Source organism: Pteropus alecto, unplaced genomic scaffold, assembly GCF_000325575.1.
Source record: "Pteropus alecto unplaced genomic scaffold, ASM32557v1 scaffold20, whole genome shotgun sequence".
Lineage (NCBI taxonomy): Eukaryota > Metazoa > Chordata > Mammalia > Chiroptera > Pteropodidae > Pteropus > Pteropus alecto.
This window is the reverse complement of record NW_006436298.1, coordinates 2,884,571-2,912,445: the sequence shown is the minus strand read 5'-3', so window position 1 is coordinate 2,912,445 and position 27,875 is coordinate 2,884,571. Positions and strand designations below refer to the sequence as shown.

The following is a 27,875-nucleotide window of genomic DNA, read 5'->3' as shown; positions in this document are numbered from 1 at the left end:
AATTTACTTAATATGATTGCTTGAAAAAATTCAAGATTATCTACAATTAGTACTAATACAAGATTTCAGTAGGATTTCTGGGAAAAAAAGGTCTATATAAAATCAACTGTATTCCTCTATTCCAGCAACAATCATTGGTTAAGATAAAGATATTTAAAAGAGATACTTAAAAAACTCCAACACTCCCCCTACTTGAGTCCTTCCTTTCCTACGAAGGTTGGAAGTACATGTCCCAGACTCCCTTACAGCCCAGTTGCCTCATATTTTCCACACCAACAAAGCCAACCTTGGAGAGTCTGGGAGTGGGGAGTGATCAAATGGAAGAGGCAGCTATATTCAAGATCAGTTCGTATGGCAAGGCTGTTGGCATTTGGTTATTTTGGAGTTAGCCGTGAGCAGACTCTGTGGTCAGTCCCTCAGGTCTTAGCTCCGTTGAATAGCTCACACAGTAGCAGCAGTAGGAGTTTTCTTCTAGAGGAGCCTTGGGGTCTGGATATTCTCCTGTCCACATTCCTCTTGGCAGTAGCACTGAACTTGGTTCTCTGGCTCTCCTGCAAATTCTACATGCTACCTAGTATACTTTTAAACGGTTTTGTTTTCTGATTAAGATAGCCTGAGTAGATTGTTTTCTGCAAATAAGATCCTTAGCAAATACAGGTAACCAGAAATAAATTGAATAAAAGATGCATAAGACTTTTACAGAGTCACTTAAAAGCTGTTAAAAGACCTAAATATACTGGGAGGCATTCCTTGTTTATAATTAAACTTAATGTCGTAAATATGTACGTTCTTCCTAATTAATATGTAAACGCAGGATTACAATCGAAAGGATATAGGATTTTTTTTCCACAGAAGTTGATGAAGTAATTCAAAACTTCATTTGAAAGAATACAGTACAAAGTAGTCCAGACAATTATGAAGACTAAAGAGGTGGGAGAGACATTACTAGATACCAAGACATCCTGAAAACCTACTAATTCCCAAGGCCTGATATGAGTGCAGGGATAGATAATTGGTCAATGTTGTCAAGATTTGGGGCAGCAGGAGTATAATTTTGTACAAATATTTTGTAGAGACGATTGCAATACTCTGTATGGTTGAAGATGTGTGTGTCCCCAAACCCCAGCAACTCTACTTCTTTTCTCCCCCAGGTGCCCAAGGAGAACTCACTAATAATGTTTATTATAGCCTGACTTTAAAATATAGCAAACTGTTAACATCTGGTAAAACCCGAGATATAGGCTGTGGATGATCTGTTTAGTTTGAAGTATTTATTAGTGGTTACTTCTTGAAAGTGGGTCTGTGTAGGTCCAGGGCAGGAAAGATACCTTTCATTATGGTGCCTACTCTTGTTTCTTTTTTTCCCAAATATGTGTTTATGTTACCTTGCTCTAATATTAAAATAAATTTTTATAACTTGTATATCTTCATTATTAATATATTTTCATGGCGAATCAAGAGCTGAACTAAGTGGGATTTAGACAGAGTTAGAGGGAGCTTGAGAAGGCTCATAATTCTTAGATGCGCTGCTTACTGTGATATTTATTTTTATCTAAAAGCATGAATTTTTTCATGTTTTCTTGTGATATAATTGACATATAACATTGTATGTTTAAGGTATACATTATAATGATTTAATGTATTTACATATTGCAAAATAATTACCATGAGTTTAATGTCCATTATCTCACAGTTATAATATTTTTTTATGGTAACTTTTAATATTTACTCTCTTTGCAACTTCAAATACACAGTATACAATGAATAACATGAACTAAAAGCATAAATTTATTAAAAAAACTAAATTTTCTAGTGACAGAATTTCTAAAGCATATGAGTAAAAGATGCCATTGAGAAATACAGTTTAAGTGAAGCAGAGGCTCAAGGCCCAGAAACTAGCACATTTATATTCAATGTCCAATCTATAATACATTTTTAAATTAAATTTATTAGGGCAACATTGGTTAATAAAATTATATAGATTTCAAGTGTACAAAGGTAAAAGGGGTCGGAATAACAAATTTTTAAGTTAGAAAGTACTGTTTATGTTAAAAGAGAAAAAACTAATCTATAATTTTTTTTGGTATAATTTTTTGCTCTAGGTAGGGCTATGAATGCAGCAATTATTAAAAGTCAATAGATTGTTGATTGAGAGACTTAAGAAAATAGTTATGACTCACACGGGTGAACTAGCTGATAATTGAAACCAGATTTGTCTTAGGGTTGGCTTATTTCTTCAAAGCAAACAAAAATCCGGTTAAACAAATGTGGTCTGATTGATGTTCTTAAGAGATATACGACATTAATGAGGTCACAGCTGGAATCTATGGTTTAGATTGAGAGCATGGGCTCTGGAATAAGGAAGATCAGGAGTTTCCAACTACGGTTTTCCACTTAGTGACCATTTTCAGTGATGAGGGGGCCTGCCTCATAGCCTGGTTGTGAGGATTAAATTGTATAATGAATGTAAAGTACTATGCAAAGTGTGGTAAATTGTTTCCTTTGTGAAAACAAACTTTCAAAAGAAGACCAACGTTCTTAACTTGAACTCGGCTCATATATCCCAACATTTTATTCTTTCTTATTGAGATAAGGCATAGATAAAGAACTCTGACACAGTGTTCTTCCCACTTACCTCGGCTTTCTCTTTTGAGTTCAGGAACACACAAGAATTGTGTGTGAGAAATGGTTTTGGGAAGGGACACCTGACTATTCTCAGAATGGGATTTTGTATAGTCTTTCGCTTTCAGATAAATGATCTTTGCTTCTGTCTATCAAGCTGAGAGCAAGTAGAATGTAAGGAAAACAACCCCCCCGCCATATCCCCACCATGATACTATTTGGTGTAGAAGCTTGAAACTCAAGATGATTAATTGCATGGGTCAAATGGGCATTCCTTCTGATAGTGGGACATTTTTCTAGCTGAAGTGTTTGTGAAGATCAACCAAATATCTTAAGGCAATTACCCAGGACCTGCCTTCTGGGGCTGGCCAGGTTCCCAAAGCAAAACAAACAAAAGAGCAAGAAGCGTCATTTTGCAATCAGATTTCTGCTCTAAAACTATATCTTGGAAGCTGTGTCAGGATAGTGGTTCAGACAGAGAAAGGATACTAGACTGTGACACCCGAATTTGAATTGCTGCCCTGCCAGTTTCTAGTCATGAGACACTGGGTAATTTACTTCTGCTTTATTTTTTTTCTTATATGGGAATATTGGGATCTTACCTTATTGGGTTATTATGAAGTTTAAATAAGTTGGTACGTAGAGAGGCAAGATGAAGTAAGGATCTGTGCTTCTCAAACTTTAATGTGTATACAGATCCTGTGGAGATTTTGTCTAAATGAAGATCCTGGTGCAAGAGATCTGGGATGGGGCCTGCATTCTGCATTTCTAACAGGTTCCCAGGGGGTGTGGAAGCTGCTGCTCCATGGACAGTATTTTCAGTAGCAGGGAGATTAAATTGAATCTTGGTCCTGCCTTTTTCAAACTGTGGGAATTTATGCAAATCACCCAACCTCTTTGTGCCTCAGTCACTTCATTTTAAATTGGAGGTGCTAATAGTTGTTTGAAAATTAAATTAATACTTGTAAATAGTTTAGAACAGTGTCAGGTCACAGGATGGGCACCTAATGCTCATTAGCTAGTGTTATTACTTTTATCATTGGATGATGTGCGGTGCCACCTCCACTCTATCATATTTAAAGAATGTATATGTATCAAAGTAGAGGGATGTTGATAATGCCCATTGAACATTGTTCAGGAAGAATGCAAACTGATACACCCTGTCTAGGCCAATAGCATATTTATATAGGGCTTACTATATAACAGGCATAATTATAAGCACTTTAAATACATTAATATGAGACATAAAAGAGTAAAGAGCTTTGGCACATTTTACATATGAGGAAACTGAGACATGTAACTTAAGTAATATAATCAAGATCATACAACTAATTAATGGAAGAGTCAGGACCTGAAAGCCATCCATCTGGTTCCAGAGTCAGTCTTAAGCATCATACCACTTTTAGTTTAATGCTATTTATCATCTTAAACTTAACTCTTTTAGTTCTGATTCTACATTTATATAGCAATTTTCTGATTAATATTACCTTCACATTTAGACATACCCATGGAGAGAAAATGAATTAGTCATGCCAAGCTGAGTCGTTTTGATCATACAGCAGCTGTGCTTTTAGAGATACGCATCTGTCTTATTAGGCTTACTTTAATGTGAATTTGTTCTTAAATAATGGCTCAGCTTTAGGGTACCATAAACATGGCTTCCCGAACCTGGAAGGCATAGGGCCAGATCCTGAATACAGTGAGTTATCAAGTAATGAGATATTCTGGGAAAGCTAGAGAGCTTCTCCTACTGAGGGCTTGACCATTACACATGCCTTTCTATCCACTCTTCATAAATACCACCAGTGATGAGCCTACGAAGATACCAGCTCATCACCCATCAGGTTAGCTTTCCCAGACTAGATATAAGCAAAGGTAGCAAGGCAGGGGGGCCAACTGAGGCAAGGCTTTTGATAGCCATGTGAACTAAAGATATAAAGATTCTCTGGACTCTTAAAAAATTAGATATGGTTTTTCTACTGGGACCTGACTGTTGCTAGCAGAACTTTTTAATCATTAGAGATAGTCAGCATTTGATTATAGGAAGTCTTGGAGGGCTTATAAAACTTTAGTATGCATTAAAAAATGATCGTGTTTCTATAATACTTGGGATATCTTATTATTGAATATGGGGCATTCATAACTGGTTGTGCTAGCAGATATTTGTAGTTATGAATCCTAATGTGCAGAAATTAACTTAGAACAAAGGCAACTCGAGTAAAATGCACATTCTGTTGTATCTTAAATGACTACTTCATTTTCTATCCCTCTGAGTCAGGCTGGACTCCATACAAGCCTTACCATGTATCTTTTATCCCTTTAAAACCTCTAGTGGGCAATGTAAACAGCCCATTCTTTTTCCTTTTTCTCTTATGGCTTTGGTCTTCTGGACCTGGCATTTTTAACTTCAGGGGAGGAATAAAGGTGTGAAAAGAAGTAAGATTGTTCTTGTTAAGTCTACGGCCATGCCACCCTGAACGTGCCCGATCTCATCTGATCTCGGAAGCTAAGCAAGGTCGGGACTGGTTAGTACTTGGATGGGAGACCACCTAGGAATACCGGGTGCTGTAGGCATTAAAAAAAAAGATTGTTCTTGTTGCAGACCATTTCTAACCCTTAATCCTCCTCTCCAGGAGTGACCCATAGACGATAACAGACAACCTCAGGGATTGTGTTCATTTCCTATCACTATGTAATAAATATCTAAAAACTTGTTGCCTTAAAACAATAACTATTAGCTCACAGTTCTGTTGCTTAAAAGTCTGGACACTGTTTGACTTGGTCTCTGCTTAGAGCCTCAAAGGCTGAAATCAAGATGCCCATTGGGCAGAGTTCTCAAAAGTCTTTCAAAAGTCTTTCCTCATTGAATGATTATTAAATGTCACAGTAAATTTTAACATTGTGGGCAAATGGCTTAATAGGGTATAACCTATTGGACCAGGCTATTTCTATCACAAGGGCGACATCTAGGCCTCCTTTAATTTGCAATGTGAGTTGGTATTTCTGAAAAATGGCAGCTCTGTCCTTATCTAAATTTCACATGGTCTCCCTTTAGGCTGTTACGATTCTAATTATTCTTAATAGCTATGTTATTACTTGATGGTAATATGTTAAGTAAGTTTTAGCTCATCATTCTTTCATCATTTTTGTTTCTTTTGTGGCAGTGAGTTACACATATAACTAAATTTTAGTCTTAGAAAACATGTACAGTAATAGATTTTGCCTTGGTTTGACACAACCAAAAGTGGCAAAGCTGCCAATCATATATGCTTTAGTTCTTGATATTAGTTTTTTTAGAGAATGACCAAATCGAGAAGACAAAGATTAGGTTATTTCAAGCATATCACTTGCTCGATGATTAGATAGTCACACTATGGGAGTGCTAAATATTGTCTGCCCCTTTCTGTAACTGAACTGGCTAATGACTCTTATTATAAACCCCTAGACTTTCTCAATAGGATCTTTAAATCCTACATACACAGTATAAGGGCAACTGTCAACATGATCATGAATAACCATGAAGACTGTATTTCTAACACAAATGGGTGAGGCAGAAGTCAGTGGAATGGAGAATAGCTGGCGTTATACTTTGTTTTCAGTATTCTGCATTCTACATTTGTTAGAGCACAGTGCTTGAAGCAGTTAAGTAATCTTGGATATATAGTTATTCAGGTTGGTTTTCTATTAGAACTTTAATTTTTCCCTATAGAAATTAATAATTGTGTAGAAGTAAAACAAAACAAAATATTGAACAATGAGCACAAGTAAACTATATGTGATTAAAAAGCAACAACACCCCGATAGAAGTATGAGCAGAAGATACGAATAGATAACTCCAAGATATTTTTTATGATCTCCCTTATATACAATTTTCCAGCACTTTGTCTCACAATTGTAACTATACACATAGTGCAAGAATTTGTTTAACATGTATCTCATAATAAACCCAGTAGCTCTGTGAGGTATATCTGTTACTCACAGTTATATCTACAGCACCAGCCATTGTCTGGTACATAGTAAGTGTTGAACAAACATAAATGTATATTTAAAAATCAATCCAAGGAAAAAAGAAAAATAGCTTATGAAATATAAGATCAAACTTCATTTAAATGAAGTTTAAATTAAAACAAATAGAATTGTTTTATCACATTGGCGAAGGTAAAAAATACAGTACTGACTATGTATCAAGGTTGTAGTGAAAAAAGACATTTTCATTCACTTTGGGTCAGTTTCAACAAGTATTTTGAGCATAACTTAGGTTACAAAGAATCATTGATGAACATGACAGTCTTTTGACAAGAGAGAAGATAAATATTCTGCAAAATACTATGAAGAGCAATCTGACAATTATATATCCATGGCATAAAATGTACATTTCTCAGTAATTGCTATTCTATAGATTTGTCTCCATAATATTCACTGAACTATTATAAGCTCAAAAGTTGGGAAACAAATATAAAATCTAACAAAAGAAAAATATTACATATCCATGTGATGAAATAACATGTATCCAACAAAATATGTATTCAAAGCATATTTAAGTACTTGGGGGAATTGCTTAAGGTATGTTTAGCAAGAAAATAAGTGAATCCTATCTATCATCCATCTATTATCTCTCTACCAATCATCTACAGTGAGTTCTCACTTAATGTTGTTGATAGATTCTGTGGTTTTAAAACTACATATAACAATACCAATTTTATCAATGCTAATTGATATAAATAAGAGCTCCTATGGCATCTCACTAACCTTATAATAAAATGACAAACAATATGATGTTATCTGAGGACCTGCCATATATGTAACATATATATGATATATATCATATATATAACATATATAATACAGATTATATATATAATGTTATTCTAAAGTTTTCTTTCATGAATATTATAGCTGATATTTTTTAAAAAATAGACTTTACTTTTTAAGTAGTTCTAGATATACAGAAAAATTGAGACAATATTACAGTTTGACCATATACCCTCCACCCACCTAGTTTTCCCTATTATTAAAATTTTATATTAGTGCGGTACACTTGTTATAATTAATGAACCAATACTGGGCTATTATTAATAACTAAAGTCCCTACTTAATTTATACTTTCTTATTTTTATGCAACATTTGATTTTTATATTTTACTTATACTCTTCCATAGTTTTTACAATTTTTAAAACATACTTACAGCTTCCAATGATGGCCTAGTAGCTTTGTCAGACTAATGCTCCCATTTATATCAATTAATTCTGCAAAATATATTTAAAAGGAAACCGAGGACTAATTCCTCAACTGCACAAGTGTATTGCAAGAATCCAAGGAATATAGCAAAGCAACAACTAAAAGTCGAAAGAACTGAACAGAGTTAGCAGCAGCTCTACAACATAAGTTGAAGTTCAAAGTCTACTAAATTAGGACACTGAGCACATCAGGCTTTCCACTGAAATGACAGAAGGGCCATAACACCTTTGGCAGAAAGGTTATGCCCCATAACTGTGGCTACACCTCATGACTATGGGAAAACAAAAATAGACGTGCCATAATAAAACACAACTAAGCCCTCAGAAATGAAAGGGATCTACTAATGATTTAGTCATTAAATCAAAGCTTCAGACTTTTTGGAAGATGATAATGGAATATAGACTGCCTATAACATGTTATCCTCGATGTCCAATATGACATAAAATTTGCTGTCCATGCACAATCATGATAAAAAGAGTAGTAGAGAGCGGAGATAGATGGGGAAAAGAGGGTCAAATATGTGGTGACAGAAAGAAATCTAACTATGGGAGGTGAACACACAATGTAAATATATATATGCCTTACTGTTAAATTGTACAGCTGAAACTTATTGGATTTTGTTAACCAATGTCATCATAAAAAAGAAATTTTTTAAAAAGAGTAGTAGAAAGAGATCCAATGATGACCGATACATTGTAATCAACATATGAAAAATACTACAAATAAACCATGGCAGTAGATAGATGTAATGAGTAAAGAAATAAGAATTTAAAAAGAGATATGAAAATTCTTATAAACAGTAAAATAGAAATTTTAGAACTGAATTATTCAGTACCTGAAATCAAGAAAATCATATTATGGTATTAATAATATATTGAAACAACAGAAGAATCATTGAACTTTAAAATTGATTAATAGGAATTGTCAAAATTAAAGCACAGAGAACAAAATATTGAAAAGAAATTAACATAGCCTCAGTGACCTATTGGGCAGTATTGAGAAGAACAATTTGTTATTAGAGTCTCAGAAAAATAGAAGAAGAAATGGGACTGAAAAATATCTCAAGAAATAATAGCTACGATTTGTCCAAATTTTATTTTAAAAACTCCTTGGTCTAGGAAACTCAGTGAACCTCAAAGATAAATCCAAAGAAAATTACACATGAATAGAATATAGTAAAATTTCTGTATTCTAAAGAAGAAAAAGAACATCTTAAAAGCAGCCAGAGAGAAAAGACAGGAAAAAAGATAGCAAAACAGCTTGAATTACAATAACTGCCTTCTCAACAGAAATAATGAAGGATAAATAATGGATTGTACATTGAATGTATTGAGCAAAAACTTCATCTGTAAATTCTCTATGCAATTAAAATTGCCTTATAAAATGAAGATGATATTAAAACAGTTTTAGATAGATGAAAGCTGAAAGCATTTGTTGCCATCAAACTCATTCTAGAAAACAAAGTAATGACAGAAGTTCTTTATGCAGAAGGGAAATAACATCAGATGGAAATTGGAATCTATTAAAATGAAGAACACATAAATATGTGAGTAAATATAAAAGGCAATTTTTCTTTCTTAAATTATTTTAAAAGTTAATTGACAATTTAAAGCAAAGAATATCAATGTTTCATGGAATTTATAACACGTGGAAATAAAATATAAGACACAGAACAAAAGGTGGGATAGATATAACACGAAGGAGAGGAATATAGTTAATTATGTTCTTGTAAGATTCTTGTATTATACATGTAGTGATATAATCTAAGAAGATTGGAATAAATTAAAGATGAATATTTTGGTCTCTAAAGGAACCATTCTAAACATAATACAATGAAATATAGCTAAAAATTAGAATTCCATACATTAAAAGCCTGATTAAATCTTTTCTTGTCTCTACTTCTCCATTTCACCTCCCCACCAACATCCAAAGTCAGAGAAGGAAGAAACTAGAAACAAAGAAGAGAAGGATAAAAAAACCCCAAAAAACAAAAAAACAACATGGTAGCCTCACATGCATGAATACGAATAATTACATTAAAAGCAGCTATCATCAGATTGGATAGAAAAGCAAGACCCAACTATGTGCAATTTATAAGAGAGAGATTTTAAATATAAACACAAAAGTAAAAAGATAGACACAGATATACTATGCAAATACTAAGCTTGTGACAGATGATGTGACTACATTAGGTTGAGATAAAATAGACTTAATGAAAAGGGATATTACAAGAAATAAACTGTGTCATTAAATAATGATTAAAGGGTCAATTTATTAAGAATGTGACATTTAATAACAGCTTCGAAATACAAGAAACAAAAATTGATAAAGGGATAGACAAATCCAAACTTATACATGGGAGACTTTTTTCTACCCAGATTTATTGAGAAGTAAATGACATGTCACTGTATAAGTTTAAGGCATACAGCATGATGGTTTTATTTACATATATAGTGAAATTATTACTATATGTGTTCAGCTAACATTCATATTCTCATAAATACAATAAAAAAAAAATTCTTGTGATGAAAACTCTTAGAATTTACTTGTAACTTTTGTATATATCATATGGCAGTGTTAGCTGCAGTCATCATGTTGTGCATCATATCCCTAGAACTTATTTATCTTATAACTGGAAGTTTGTATGTTTTGACCACCTTCCTCCAATTCCCCCTCCTCCCACCATCTGCCTCTGATAACCAGGAGCCGGATCTCTTTTCTGAGAGGAAGAGGAAAGGACTGAGGGACAGATTCTACATATAAGTGAGATCACATAGTATCTGTCTTTCTCTGTCTGACTTATTTCACTTAGCATAACGCCTTCAAGGTTGATCCATGCTGTAACAACTTGTTATCAATTCATTTGACAATGGACATATAGTTTGTTTCCTTGTCTTGGCTATTGTAAATAGTTCTGTGAACATAGGGGTGTAGATATCTTTTCAAGTTAGTGTTTTTGTTTCTTTTGGATATATTCCCAGAAGTGGAAATGTTGGCTTAATATGGTAGTTCTAATTTTAATTTTTTGAGGATCTTTCATAGTGGCTGTGCCAGTTTACAATGCCACCAACAATGCCCAAGAGTTTCATTTTCTCCACATCTGCACCAGAATTTATCTCTTGTCTTTTTTTTTCTAGTTTTATTAAGAGATAATTGGCATACATCACAGCATAATATGTCACTGGGGTTTTATTTGCATTTCTCTAATGACTAATGATGTTGAGCATATTTTTATACATGTGTTGGCCTTTCATGTATCTTTTTTGGAGAAATGTCTATTCAGGTCCTTTTTCCACTTTTTAATTGAGTGTTTTAGTTTGCTTGCTTGTTACTGAGTTGTATGAATTTTTTATATATTTTGGATATTAACCCATTATCAGATATATGTTTGCAAATATTTTTCCGTTTCATCGGTTGTCTTCATTTTGTTGGTGGTTTCTTCTGCTGTGCAGGAAGTTTTTAGTTTGATGTAGTCACACTTGTTTATTTTTGGTTTTGTTGCTTGTGCTTTAGGTATCACATGCAAAATATCATTACCAAGACCCATGTCAAACAGCTTTATACTTATGTTTTCTTTCAGGTCTTACATTTAAATCTTAAATCAATTTTGAGTTTATTTTTGTGAGTGATGTAATATAGGTGTCCAGCTTCATTCTTTACATTGCAAATATTCAGTTATCCTATTACCATTTTTTGAAAAGACTATCTTTTCTCTCTTGAGTATTCTTGGCTTTCTTGTCAAATATTAGTTCACTGTATGTGCTTGGGTTTCTTTCCGAGCTCTTGATTCTGTTTCATTGGTTTATTAGAGGATCAAATTTGTTTTTATGCTAGTACTATACTATTTGATGATAGCTTTATAGTATAGCTTGAAATCAGGAAGTGTGATGCTTCCTGCTTTCTTCTTCCTCAGGTTTTTTTTGGTTCTTTTGGAATTTTTGTGGTTCTATATAAATTTTAAAGGTGTTTTTTCTACCTCTGTAAAATGCCTTTGGAATCTTGGCAGGGATTGCATTAAATCTATACATGGCTTTTGATAGTATTGACATTTTAACAATATTAATTCTTCTAATCCATGAACACAGGATACCTTTCATTTATCTGTGCCTTCTTTGATTTCTTTCATCAATGTCTCATAGTTTTTAGAGTAGAAATCTTTCACCTCCTTAGTTAAATCTATTCCTAAGGATTTTATTGTTTTTGATCACTACTGAAGTATCTCTAAACACCATTTTATGCTATATCAGGAAATATAGTTACCTTGCCTCCTCTGTATCTCCATTTATGTTTTTAAGAAAAATATGGCCTTCTGTGCTATTCACTTTGAGCTCATGCTTATTTGGAATTTTAGTTTTTCATTTCTTTTGTTGCCTTTAGTTTTTATTAATTTTGTAATCTTTTGAAATACCTTAGGCTACAAGCAGAATAAGGGGCTAAGATAGTACATTGTGTGAACTGTGATCTCACTGTAATTTCCTTAGCTGAGATTCAACGATGAACCTTCAGGTCATTTTCAAATGTGTTCTTAAAATTTAATTTCCTTTACTTTTCATGGTAGCATAAAACTAAGATTTCCCAGTGAAGTAATGTCATTTTATTAGCATACTCTATGTATTTTTCAGCTATAGTGAGGTACTTTGCAGGGCGTTGAAATATGCTTAGCTTGAGTGCAGCCTGAGGACTCGAGCAGATATGAAAAGTAGTGGTTTTTCAAGCATGGAGAGTAATGGAATCCTGGACTGATCTTGATTTTAGTGATTGTTTTAATATGTTTCTGCAGCACAAAAATTCAATGCAACTATGTTAGATACGTTCTGGATAAAACCTACAAATGTATTTTAATACAGAATTATGGCACTGCTGTTACTTTCATCCTGATGTAATCTGTGAATTTTCCTTAAACTCACTTCGAACTGCAGAACGAAAGTAATTTATGTGTAAATATGTCAGTTTTACTTTTGAAATTCCAATTAAAAGATCAAAAATGGTCTTCCTGAAAAATTCTGAAGTCTATAATATTAATCTTTGACTAATCATGCTCTCAATAGATTTCTTGAATTAAAAAGAATTTTTCCCCCTTTCCTAGGGAAACAAAACATTTCAAGAGTGTAGTCAAGGTACAGGTGATGAGCATTTGCTCTTGTAATCCAAAATCTCTTTCTCTTATTTCTTTTGATATTTATTTGTTGAAGCATAAGGAGTCCTCAAAACATGTGAAATAGAGTTAAGACAACATGATCTGCCTTGTCCTCTATTTCCTTGAATTAAGGCTGCTTAGAACCAAAGCTGAAACCATGGGGTTTTTTTTTTGCCTACTGAAATGTACTTGTCTGCTCTGATTTTAAATTATCTCGTCCTTCATATTATTGCATTTTCTCAATCAAGTTGAAGTTTAGCAATCTCCAATATGTAAGTTAGAAACATTCCCAGGATGTTAGAACTGTAGACAAACCACATCTCCCTGCCATAGACTGTATATCATGCACTCTGAGTAACCAGACAGAAAATCTAATTTCCCATTGTCTGATCCAATAATGTATATCTGAAATTTAGCAGATCCGCATCACCTCATATGAATTCACCTCATATTCAGGTTCTTTTTTGACTAAGGTCCAGCAAGAAAATTCCAGTATGTAAATTTCTGTTATTTGTATCTAAAGATAGACTCAGAATTCATTATCGAGTGCAAAACAGGAAAGATGAATACATTTGAACATGACATTTATCCTTGGTATGAAAATTTAAGTGAGATACTTGCGAGTGACAGTGCAGCCACTGGATGAAGTTCAGGTTAGTGAATTATCCAGGTCAGTCTCACGTGGGCTCTGTGTGAACTAGATACATTTAACCTAAAGAAGCAAAGACTTGAGAGCCATGATATCTGTTTTCAAATAAATAAAGGCTCACCTACTGAAAAAAAGGTTAGACATGCTTTGTTTTGCTTTAGAGGGTACAACCACACCCAGTGGTGGCAGGTTATTGGATTCTGAGTTCAACTTAATATAAAAAAATTTCTAAATATTTAAAGGTAGCTTACAAGCCTTCCTGGACAAGCAGAGAATCTCTGTTATTGAAAATATTTTAGAGACTGTATGACCATCTGCAAGCGATGCTGAAAAGAGGACTCTAGATCTGGTAGGGAATTTTAATTTGTCACCTTAAAGGTTCATTCCAACCGTTTGTTTACCACAGGATAATACACAGAGGAGGCTGGGGAAAGAATCCTATATTCACTTGTTATTTACTAGCAGATGAACTTATTAATGAATTCTCAAACATGCTTTCCGTATCACTCCTTTGCTGTTTCTGGAACCATCTTTCCAAGACTATAATTCCCAGATTCTCTTACCCAATTTTCATGTGGCTGTTCCTTAATTCTTTTCTGAGGTCATGTGTGTTTGCTTTCTCTATCCTTCTGTCAGCATTACTTAATGTAGCGATTGGTCATCTGAGAGTGTAAAGTTAGAAACTTCTGTTTCCATTTATGTACTAAAATGCTTTTCAAAGGAGCAGGTTATATTTGACTTCTTAGCAGTCTCATCAACACCCTCAAATTCAAGGCAAGGGATTGAAAGTGGCATATTCAAGGCTCAACATCAAATGAGCCAAATACAACCAAATATACAATTGTTTCTTATTAAATATATACTTAATTCCAAATTTTTTAAAGTAGGTTTCCATGGTCAAATGAGTTCGAGAAATATTTATAATGCTAATGTTTAACATTTATTAAGTATTAGTACTAAGTGTGTGTATGGATCTGGTTCAGACTTTTATATATGTTATGTCATTGCATCCTCAGTCTCCCTACAAGGCAAAAGTTGTTATTATTGTTCTAATTTCATATCTGAGGCATAGAAAAGTCAAGTATAGCCAAGACCTGGGTAAGTAAATCGCAGTGCCAGGAATTCAGCCAAGTGCAAATAACCCTGTGCCTTCCCTAAAAGATTTCTCATAGACTTAATAAACACACTTGTGTAGTTTGTTCATCTTCACAGGAGAAATAGCAATGTTATTCCAAGTCTTTGATTACTGAGCTCTTTTGGGGCATGTGATGAGAAATTAGTATTTTCTTTTGAATAACTACACCTTAAATTATCTTTTAGTTGTCTCACTAGTAATTTCTGTCTTTTTGATTAGAAATCATTTCAATAGAGGAAAAAGTTCTAATTAGAAGAACACCCTTTGTAACTTGTAACAAAGTATGTGAACTATTATTTGATATTTCTTAATACTGGAAGTTACAAAATAGGGCAGAAGAAATTATAGCGGAAAGAGCAGCATGTTCAGACCAAAATTTTGTATGAGTGATAATGAATGACTGTTGTTTCCAGATGAGTCTGGGAGTGATTTGTTATGTAAGAATAGCAAATCAATATAGAGAGAATATGTGTGAGTTTTGTAGGAGTATACAATAAAGGGATGACAGATATAAACCTTATGGATATTACCTGAGCCATACAGTTTGTGATCTTATCCAAAATCTCTGGTCCTTGAGTAAGAATTCTAGCTAGAGATGGCATGGTGATATGACCATATAGTGAGCGGATAAGAAGTACCTCTGTGTTTCTGGGTTGCTGAGAGTATGGAAGGTTGATCCTGCCCATTTTTCTCTTAGGCCCAAAGTTGGGCTCTGGAAATAGATGAGCTTGGAGGCTACTGGAAACTGCCGCAATATGGACAAAATGATTTACATTTGAGGATTATGGCATCATGCCTCACGCTAGAGATGAAGTTGAATCTCACTCTGGATGAACTATTTATTTGAGAGCTGCTTGGGATTTAGTGCTCCCGCAGACAGTGATCTTAAGAAGAGTTGATAGTCAATGGAAAGGTGACACATATACACCAGGCACATATGCTCATGTGAGGATGCAGCAATTACGACTACAGGGAAGGACAGCAGCTTAACAAGGGCTATTCCTCCTTCCTTGCTACAACAGAAGAAAGGCAAGCCCCGGAAACAAGGAGGGGAAGGCTAAGAAAAATGCTTCCGTATTTACCTAACATCTTAGCCCATGTTTTATGAGCAAGGTTAGCAATACCAGCTACTGGTTGGTGGCAAGATGAGGAAGGCTTTGCATCTTTGAAATTAAAATATCAGTGCTAAACTGTTTTAATAACCGAAAATACCCAAAAAGTGCTGAGAGGGTTCTAAATTATTGTTAGTGAAGCTCACCATGCAAAGGTAAAAGAAAGTTTTCAAAGTAGCATTGGTAGCAATTTCTAGAGAAGTAAAAACTGTTTCTTGTTTATAGTTCAATAAATTGAAATTCCTCAGTCAATTTGATTAAAGAATTTTAATTAAGTCTAGTTGTTGTGAACAAACCTGTACACGAAATTATTTGGCATTATTTTGTTGTTTTGACAAAATGTTCTGGTTCCTTTATTTTAAAATGAAAATCAGTTTGGAAAAAGCCGAGTCATGTTTAATCAGTCACCTAGAGAGATACTGAGTAACCTAATTAAGAACAACTAAAGCGTATAGGGTTCTCATTTGTTATAAAGGAAAAGGCTGCTTAGTTGTAACCAAGGGCCAAACTAAGATGCTAAGGTGTGTTTCAGAGGAGGGTTAATCTCCTAAAACAATATATAAACTAATAACCCTGGAAAAAAAAAAGTAATCTGTATGTGAATATAGCAGAGATAACTATTACTCTAAAAAGCACTAAAGTAGAACTAAAAGGTATTGATAAATTTATCTATTTAACATTTCAGAGTAAACTTCAATTACTTGGATAAAAAAATGTATAAAGGCCTGAGGCAACTTGTAGGAACATGAATGTTGCAGTCAAGTGAAACTTAAGATTTGCATCTACTTGGAGTTATAGTAAAACTCAGGGCTATACATAAGGTATAGCATCTTTTTTGTTTAAAATTATTTGGTTTCTTGAAAATAAACACTGTCTGGAGCCTCAGAGTGGAATGACCACTCTCTGACAATAATTGGTATTGGTAGCAGAAAGAAGATGGAAAGCAAACCTCTGAATGGATTGGAAGGATTAGTGTGGGAGGATAAAGTGGGTCACTACGTTTTGAGAGGCAAAAGCACCAGTCATGATAGAAATAGGACAGTTATGAACTAATGGGCCTCTGCAGCTCTATGTGACTTCAAAATTGTTTCTAAGTGGTCTGATTATGGAAACATTTTTATAGGCAATTTCAAATAAACAAGAAGATTGTTAAAGTGATATAATTTTAAAAAGGACAAATATTGGCCTTGCATTTTCTACGCAGAACAAAATGTTGAAATATACACTATCACAATATTTAGCCAAGGCTTCCAGACTACGTCTTTAAAATTAATTTCTTCTTAATTGAGGATTATTATTTGCAATCAAAAGCCTCTGTGTTTTTCTATCAAAGGCTCATTTGTAGGTAGGGGCTTTGCAAAATGAGAAATATGATGTGATTCCTCAAACTTTCCCATTATCCTAGCAATGATAGTAAATCAGATCACAGAATTTTATAGCCTACACCACCAAAATTAAGCTTAAGAGCACAGCAGCTGACAGTTCTGTTATAGTAAGCTAAATAAATTGGCTTGAAGAGAAACATAAAATATGACTGCAGTTAAGCCTAGGTGTCCTAGAGCTGGACAATTCCATATTGTATAAAGTATTTTTTTTTTCTTACTAAAGCAAAATACTCTTCTAACTGAAAATCCAACATGCATGTTTTGCTATAATATAGTTTTGTAGGCTTTAAGATGTGTTAATCAAAGCCATTCCACCATGTGACTATTTCCCTAGGGCACTCTTAGCTAGGCAGTCGTTTTCTTTTAATTTTGAAAATATACAGTTACCAAGATATTTGTAGGTACCTCAGTGAAATAATGAAACACATCAAGCAAGTGAAGAAAAGGATATGAACTAAGGGATAATTTCATTCTATGCCCAAGTAAACTAATATTTAAAATCCTCTTATACTAAGATTTTTAGAATGCTGATACCTAAATATGTAAATTTATTGTTAATCTTATGAAGTCAGTTTAGTGACATTCAAGGCAAAACAAACAAAAATGATAGGTCCATATTTTCTATTTATCCAGCGAACATTAAAAAAGATGGTACAGTATAGGAAATGTCAGTATGCCATAGTGGAAAAACTATGAAAAATATTACCACTATGTTTTGTAATCTTAGATAAGTTAACCAATCTAAATTTTAGTTTTCTCATATTTGAAATAGTATACCTTATAAAGTTGTTTTAAGTCTAAAGCAAGACAGTAGTAAAGTACAACTGATATAGTTATTATTACTAAGAGCCTCCATTTATGAAAACTCTACCTCCTTCAAGGTCAAATCCTACTCTCTCCTTTACCTAACTAAAATCTCTGTGAGTTCATTTTACATGTAGTGATTTACTGATATTTTTCTTTGGACTGACATCTAGTTTATGAACTCAGCGAACTTAGTCTGGTTATAGGAACAGGGCTTGTATGCAGAAAGGTAGACATTGGGAGTTACAGGGTTATAGCCAGTTTAGCTGATGGTGAACTGTAATGTTCAAGGAAGCTTCACAAATAGACAGTTCTTAGGTTACATGGTAAACAATTGCTGTAAGCAAAGAGAACTGAAAAGAATTGCAGATGGGATGCAACGGTAGCAAAGGTGAGTGAAAAACACGCCAAAGAACCAGTGATTTGACTTCTATGGCCAGAGGACAGTTGTTAGTCTGCTTGGGCTGCTATAACAGAAAACCACAGACTGAGTAGCGTAAGCCACAGAAATTTGTTTTCTCACAATTCTGGAGGTTAGAAGTCAAAGATCAAAGTGCCAGCAGGATTACTTTTGGGCAGAGTCTTCTCCTGGCTTGCAGAGAGCTGCCCTCTTGCTGTGTCTTCACAAAGCCTTTTCTCTGCTTGTGTACCCTGGTATTTCTTTTCCTTCTAAAGACAGCTATCCTTTTAGATTAGGGCCCCACCCTAATAACCTAGTTTAAACTTAATTACTTCCTTAAAGGCTCTGTGTCCAAATACAGTCACATTGGGGGTGAGAGCTTCAACAAAAAAATTTTGGGGGTACACCATTTAGTCTGTTACCGTTGTAAAATATAACACCTGAAAGGTGAGTTAGGAAAAAATTGTCAAGGAAATTATTGAGGCAATATTTATCCAGTTTTTCCTGTCTTAATGGCCATAACCAATGATACTCATATATGTGACTCTTAGCTGGCTCTCTACCCCTTCTTCTTTCACTCTTAATTTCTTTCTTAAAAATTTTTTTTTTAAAGTACAATAGTGATATTATAGTGATGGTTGATTCTGTTTAGATTTATTTAAAAGTAACTTGCGATAGGGACAAAAGTATTAAAGCATTAATATTTACAGCTATCTCTTCCCTGACTTCTTAAGGAAGATTTCATGTTATTACAGTTGAGCTCCTCAGTCCTTATTTTGCTAAGATCTTGTGAGGAGAGAATAATTAGAAGACACTCGGGAAGAATACAGTAGATATTTGTTGGCTATCTCCTATAGCTAGCTACTCATTACCTTCTGAGTGGCACATACCCTCTCTGCAGGCAAATATGTCTATATGACAGACTTCTAGTTAATGGAATTCAAGCAAAAGCAGTGAACACCACTTTAGACCTGACCATGAAATCCTCTCATGCCCACTAATCTAAAGTTCATAAAAAGGCAAAACTACTCTGTGATGTTAGAAGTCAAGACTGGGGTTACCTTTGGGTCAGAGGGAAGAGGAAGTGATTGTGAGGAGATGAGAGAACTTGATGCTGTTCTTTGACCTGAATGGTGGTTATATGAGTGATAATATAAACTTTAAAATTTGATTTCTTATATTATCTTTCAGTGGAAAAATTTAAAAATATTCTTTTAATAGCTTTTTTTCCCCCTATGTTTTTCCCCCTTTTGAAGGTCTGAGAGAAAGAGGATGTTCAGGGCCACCTTGAGAAGTACATGTTGAGAATGATAGAGCCTGTTTACCAGTTTTCGTTTGCGTGTTTCTTTGTTAGTCATTAGCATTACCCTAATATATTTTCCCATCATTTATTCTCCCTTTTTTCTACTTTCAATAATATTCTCATCTTGTTACATGGATTTACCTATTTATTTTTGGTCACACTGTTTCCCAGAATTGAACCTCCATTTCTAATCAAGGATCCTATCTTTAGTTTAAGCTAATCAGTATATCCTATCCCATTGTTCACTGTGAAGGGCTGGGCATAAAACCTAATGCAATGATATATAATATTTGTGAAACGTGCTGGGGTTTCCATGAGTATAAGGTTCTTTGGCTCTCAGAGGACATATAATAAGAGACTTTCTTCTTCTAGACTTAGTGATCTGATGATCTTGGGTTTGAAGTTACTGTAGCATCCTGGCATTGGGATTCTGCCATCCTGCCTAAGGGTAAATTTAACACATAGAAGAAACGGAGCTCAAAAATAGATCTGGTGGTCTAGTTTGAGCTATATCTAAAGCATGGAAGAGATCTTTTATTTTCATAGTTAAAACATCCTCCAAGTTGGCAAATACCTTGATAAATTTGATTAAATGTTGACAGCTACCCATTTGTGAGTGTATATGAAATACCTCCTATGTGCTGGTATTTGTAACTTACTTGATCTCAGTTGCTTCATCTATAAAATAGGGTTATCCAAAAGCTAAAGGCTGAGCTAGAAGATATCTTGCGGTCCTCTAAATCAGATATCAGTGTTTGTATTTTGATTGGCTTTATATAACATGACTTTTTTATCTAATTATTTTAACACACATTTATTACAGCAAGGTGATCCTCTAGATTTCCATTTTGGCCTCTTGAAACTGAAGGATCTTATCTTCCATTTTATTCCCCCATCATCTCTTTCCTATAGAAAGTACACACCAATAATGTCACATCTTTAATTTTTTATAACATCAATGTTTTTCAAGTGAGATTTCCCTCTCATTTATGATGTTGGAAAACATTTTGTAGAACCATGGTTTAAAATGTAAAGTTTTGTCTTTTAAATGTTTCCTTCATTCTTTTCCACACCAACTCAATTAAAATAGATGCTTACTTATTGCTTAGTGATTGATAGGAAGTTAATTCTTTGAAGATAATTGTTTATCTTATATAATTAGAACTCTGTAGTCATGAAACTTCAAGGTTCTTTCCTCTGGGTGAACCATAAACTGTGGAACAAATTTCCCTGTGTGATATTCACCTAATATAAAAATATCACAAAGCTTTCCTTCTCTTGAGTGATTTTCTAAAATATTTTAGTTTTACTCTCTAAAGTTCTCCGAATGAAGAAAAGATAACAGTGTGATGCAATGAAGATAAATCAGGAGAGGCGGGTTATGATTCAGGCTTTGTCATGAATTTGCAGTATCAAATAATTTATCCTGCCTTGATCTCCATTGTCCTGTTGTAGAAAGCCAGACAATCCATAGGAGTTTTACCAGGACTAACAATCTATGGATAAAGACTGGTTTGGATGTGGATAAAATTCTTCCTCCTACCAATAATGTGTATACTCTCTACATCTAAGGGACGTAGGCTGTACACTACTCAGCCTCAATGAGTAAACACACAGACTTCCCTAATTTTACTGTACTACCTATTGCAGCATTTGACAAGAAGTCATGGCTTTCTCAGGATAAAATTCAACTACTGGAAACTAAGAAAGCTTAGTTAAGTCAGAAGACCTGGGTTCACATCCTAATTCTGCTGCTTACAAGATTTGTGACTTTGGGTAACATATATGTACCTTGACCTTTGCTTTCAAATCTGGACAAAAACAAAAACCCAACCAAAATTTGATTCAATGGTAATATAAATATGATAGTACTTTTCTCACTGTGTAACTGTGCTTAAGCCCATGATAGAGCCTTTATTCTTGGATATTGATATATAGAAACAGAGAAGAAGTAGTTTTTTCCCACCCTGGGGTCACGTATTCTGCTCACGATGTCTTTCTGTTGTCTCAGAATATCACTGAATCATCAAACAGCCAATACGTACTTTTCTTTCTTGAAGGCCAAGACTAGCTCTTTATCTCTGAGATTCTTAAATATTTTTATGTATTCTGCAATTCTCTTTATTTAAAAAAAAAAAAAATCCAATCTCCTTAATGCTGCTGTCCATAATGAGCACAGTTCAAAATTCCTTTGAAATCTGTTTAAGCTATAAGCTTCATTTCCTTCACTGAAGGATTTTTAATTTCTTTTGGCAACTTATATTTTTCTTGGACCTTAAGGAGAGACTAAAAGCCATTACTTTCAAATGATATTTTCAAGCTATACAGTACATAGGTACTCCTGTTGCTTCTGTGTACAAAAGAAAGCATTCTGTTAAATGATTGGAATTGCTTTTTTTATGCTAATTTGAGCACAGACTTATTGGAATGAGTTTATCAGCCCCAGAACACCCATGGTGGGTTACCACAGCCAGCTTCTGTAAATGAGCTTCATCCCAATGAATAAATACATTTCAAATGGAAGGAAAATATATTTCAAGGATTATTCTTTACTTGTGTTCTGTAGTTGATAACTAAATTCACTGATGTCTTAATATGAATAGTACCATGTGACATTATACAAAAAAATCTTTATTTATTACAGAAATAAGATAACAAAGCAAATATTAAAAATGTAAGTGGTATAATTTAGCCTGAATTTGGTGAGATAAAATAAGAGGTTAAGCTAATATGTGAAAAAAAAATCTGCTTAAATTCTGTTTTATTAAATTGTTTATATGTTGTTGGTTGATGTTTAAAAGAATTGGGGCCATTTATAAAGTAAGATGTTGACTCATTTACTCAGCAAACAGCCTGGGAAACTTAATTGAAAGCAGCTGATGCAGTGATAACGCCAGACCTCAGAATAAATGTCAACAGAAAAATGGGAGTTGTTTGTTGGAATGCTTGTTTGTTTTTTTGAGAGAGAAATTCGACTTCAAGAGAGGAAATTACCTCAAAAGAAAAACCAAAAGAAATGGTGTTTTTCCAAAGTCTATGTGGAGGCTTAGACTATCAACTCTGATAAACAAACAAGAGAGAAACTAGGTTAATTTGAGATACTGTGACTCTTAATACAATAAGTAGCAAATTTACATGATTTCATTGAGATATTAGAACATTAATTTTTTAAGTACCCAAGCTAAAGTGAAGATGATCAAAAGAAGAATTTTTGCAATCAATTTCAATTGTGTGTCAAATAAGTCAGTACCTTTTACATAGTGGTGTCTGTAGTAAATTCTTTGGATGCAAGTGGAAAGAAAATACACTCAGATTTCAAGAATCTTCTATGAAGGAATAGAAAATCAGGCTAGTATAATATTTCCTATTAAAATCACTGGGCAGTCAAAAATATATAGAGTTATGTCTTCTAAGTTCTAAGAAAAAATGACTTTAGCCATCCAAACATGACCCTCAAATGGGTTATATCTTCTGATATTTGAATCTGGGCTGGCAAAAGTGATGCTGCATAACATCTGAGGCTATTTCATAAGAAACCCTGCAATTTCTGTGTTGGTTTCTGAAACACTCACTCTTGGTGAAGCCAGCAGCCACATTTTGATGATCTTAAGATGCTCATGATGTAAGGAAGCCCAAGTGAGTCATGTGGAGAGAACACATGGTAAAAGAAAATGATGGACATTTCTAAGCCATCACAACCATCTCAGCTCAGTCTCCAGACAGGGGAGTGAAGTGGCCACCTTGGACATTCCAATCCTGGTAGGTGTCAAGTGGAGAAGAACTCAGGCCCTAGATATGTGGCCCTAGACAAGCTTTTCTAGAAATCTCCACCCTAGCTGAGACAGCAAGTTGTTTTGTTCATGATTAGTATCAGAGTAATATTATTGTTTCATCTTTGAGGATATTAACAACATACTTCTCTTCCTCATTTATTAACATGGAAGGAAGTCTAATTTACAGAATGCTCTTTCTTTGTCCAAATTATCAATTTTATTAGTCTCTTCATTGAACTAAGTTTTGATCATATAAATTCTCTGTTGTATATGTTTTGCAATTCATTAGTGTCTGATTTTATTTTACTATTTCATCTACTTACTGTTCAGTGTTTTTTTTGAGATTATTGACTTTAAGCCCTTGCTTTTTTAATGTATGCATAAATGACTTTAAATTTTTATCTAATAAATGCTCCTAAGGGTTTAAATATCTCTGTAATCATAGATTTAGCCGTATGTCCTACATATTGATATATTTTCATTATCATTCAGTACAAAATACTTTCTAAGTTTCCTTGTGATCTCTTTGTCCATAAGTTATTTAGAAATGTATTGTTTTATTTTCAAATATTTGAAAACTTTCTATGTATCATACTATTGTTTTCAAGTTTATTTCCACTGTGGTCAGATAACATGTTTTCCCCATTGTGTATACTTTTAGTCCTTCGAAAGTTAAGACTTGTTTTGGTTAAGGTTTGAATGTTTGTCCTCCCACCCCCATCCTCTTATTTTCAATCTCTTTATCCCTTTAGTTAAGGAGTGTTTCTGTTAACTAGCATATAATTTCTTTTATTCCAATACGATATTTACTTTTAATTATAATATTTAATCTGTTTATATTTAACATTACTTTTGTGTCTATCATTTTATTTATTCTATATTCCTTTACTCTTCTTAATTCTTTGCGATTAAAATTATTCATTTAAAAATTATTATTATTGGTGTGATAGACATCACAACATGAATCTTAATTTATTAGTATGTCATATGTCCATGCCAATGCAAGAAACTTAGAACACTTAATTCCAAATACTTTCCTTTAACTTTTTGCGTCAAGATATTATTGAGTCTTATCATCAAAATTTATTCAAATTTACCTGCAAATTTACCTTTCTTTTTTCTTCATTGCTTTCATCTTTCTTTGGTTGGTATATAAGTGTGTATGTAAGTGTGGTTTTTTGTGTGTGTATGTGTGTGTAGATATATATGTATGTGTATATATTTTCTCTCTCCCTCTTTTCCTCCTCCTTCCTTTGTGTATTCCTCTTTCTTAAACCTTTTAGTTTATCTTTTTGTCTGTTTCTTTTATTGACAGATTCTCTAGTTCTCTTTTTCACTTTTTAAAAGGTATTTTTATATCTCACTCATATAGATGATATATTTGCTGCATATACAATACTAAGTTACTAGTTATTTTTTTCAGCAGTTTAAAATATCCATTATCACCTGGCATTCATTATTCTTTTCAGAAGATATCTGTAATTCTTATAGTTTCACTGTGGAAAAAAATATATCAGTGTCTTTGGCTACTTATAAGATTTTTTTTCTTTGTTTTTGGTTTTCAGTAACTTTATTATGATATGTCTAAATATGGCTTTGTTTGCTTTGGGATTGGATTTCACGGACTTTTTGAATCTAGCTTTTTGAATATTAGAAATGTAGTTGTCATTATTTTACCTATTTCTTTGCTTTCTTTCTGTTATGCCTTCAGGGATTCTGATTAAACCTTATGTGTGTTCCCACTGCTTCCTTTCATAGCTTGTGCTCTTTGCTAAATAGTTTGTCCTTTTGTTTCTTTTTGCTTTTTATAGTTTGTTCGGACCTTATTTCCATGTCATTAGTCTTCTCTTCAGCTGCTGTTAAACTCATATATTGGCTTCTTAAATTAAGCTAAATGATATTTTTAGTCACAAAATTTCTGTTTGATTGTTTTTGTAGGTTCAAGTTTTTTGTTGAAATTCTCTAATTTATTTAGTCTCTTAAATATTTATTTCTATTTAATTTAAAATCTGAGTCTGATACCTTCAATACCTGAAACTTCTGTGAGTCTTCCTATTATCTTTTTTCCCTCTTGATATTTGATCCCATTTTATATCTTTACATTTCTGATTTTTTTTATATAAGAAAGGTAGAACTTTTATGTAAGAAAAAAAGTTAGGGAAACTTAGAGGCTCTGAATAATGTAACATTCTTTAGAGAGTGTTTCAAACCTAGATTTAATTTTTGTGGGAGCTGGTACATACCAATATGCCTTTTCCTACCATGTGGCCCTTCGGGAATCCCAACTGAAGGACTGTTTTAAGAGCCTTTTCTTCTTGGCACATCCAGGTCTCCAGTTTTTGTTTCCCTAGTCTGCTATGGTTATTAAATATTCTGTTCAATTTCTGAATTCCTCAGAAGCCAATTTAGAATCAGTCTAAGGTTAAAGTGGCATCACATATTAATTTGAACTCTCTGCATTTCCCTTCTCTTTGGCTTTCCAGTTCCTTCAAACAGTTGTTTTACACATTTTATTCATCTTCTCTGGTCGTTTGTGTTAGAAGGGTTGATCAGATATAAACCAATCTATTATAGCCAGAAATAGGCATCTTGTGCTCAGTTTTCTATCAGAAAAAAAAAATTGCCACATATCTTTTTGTCAGCGTGACACTCCATAACACTTTCACTATCCCTGAAAAAAAATTCCAGCGTAATATCTCTTTTTAGAGATAACTGCTTTTGTTGCTATTCTTTTCTTTCTTAATCAGTTATAAATCTTTTTTTTAATAATTATCCGGGATCTCAGTGGCTTTCAAGACTGACCCAAGCTACTATAAATATGCTTTATATATCCTAAATGGAACGTATGATTTATTTATTTTTTCTAGGCACAATATAAAACAAACAACAGAATATTTTTATACACAAATGTAATGCGATTCCCTTTTGTATCTTATCGACATTTTTTTCAAAGATTTTTATATTTGATTTTGAAAAGGTCTCAATATCTTTCAACATTGAAAAGAATACCACATATCAGATTCCCCCTTGGGATCTAACACACCTTTCTTTTGTTACTATTTTCCTACATTAACCATTTAATCTCAACAAGCTGAAAAAACAGTTACCATTTTGTAAATGCACTTTTATTTTTTATGTCCATGCCTCAGCTTGCCATTACTTTTTCATGGATGTATACTATTTCTAATGTCACTCATTGAAATCCTATACATTGAATAAGAAACTGCTTAAATGGCGTAACCCCTATGAAGCCTGTTATCATGTAAGCCCACGTTGAAAGAAAGAAAATGATCTATAATTCTATGGAATAAACATAAACTTCCTGTAGCAAAATGTTTTGCCACATGGTTATTGCATATCTATGTTATTTCATACTGTACTGTTATCTCCTTGAAGATAAGAACCTGGTCTTACCTACTTTGCATTTCCCATCATTTGAGTGCTTTGCATGTAGTAGCTAGTCACTTATAATCAATCAAAATTATGAGAGTTAGAGATATTTAAAATTAGATGCAAATAGTATGGCTATATTGATTTTTAAATTTGTTTAACAGAATTATGTAGATTTTTAGGAATTCTTTATATAGATTGAGGAAATTCTATAACACAATGCAAGTAAAACTAAGTATAGAAATATAAACAGCATGAACAGTGCACATATAAACTCTTGTATTCCTAGCATTTAAATAAAAATACTACAGTGTTAACTATCATTAGAATGTTATTCATGGTCAATTTTAAAAGCCTTTTTTTTTTTTGGTTGTTATTTCTTAATTCTCCCCATTCATATCAATCAGTTGGAAAGGTGAGAACTAAAAACTTCACTGGAAGTGCCTGAGCCTTAACAATATTCTACTGGAAGAACTCTGAGACTGCAAAATCTGTTTCACCTTTTACAAGAATAATAATTAAAAATTTCAAACTGTTATCTCTGAAAATTAACAACGTGTGTCAGTGGGTGGAAATAAATCTCTACAACATTTTGGCTTAACAGTCATTTATTTTTCAATAATTTCTATTTTTAATAGTACTTATTTTTGTAAACAGGATGATCGTTCCTATCGAGGGCGTACACCACAGGCAGATCTGTTCTCACAAAGCTAGAAAACAGCATCCATGGCTTGCGAGTCATTTTCTATTGACATGGTAATGGGTGATGGAGTCTTGCTAAATATCACAAGTATCAGTTCCTTTTTTTACACGTTTCCTCCCCTGTCAGTACTCACTCAGCGTGGTATTTTAAAAAAAATATTCAATGTTCTTTCTGCAACTTATAGTGAAACCAGTTATAAAAATTCAGCAGTCAGAATTTAACTG

The 27,875-nt window shown here is 33.5% G+C and overlaps 1 non-coding gene across 1 annotated transcript; it reads left to right on the top strand.

Moving 5' to 3' along the window:
* The first annotated feature begins 5,077 nt into the window (after positions 1–5,077).
* On the top strand, positions 5,078–5,196 carry LOC112480819. The gene has a single exon (XR_003046770.1). It is a non-coding gene; the product is annotated as a 5S ribosomal RNA (ribosomal RNA).
* The last annotated feature ends 22,679 nt before the right edge of the window (positions 5,197–27,875 follow it).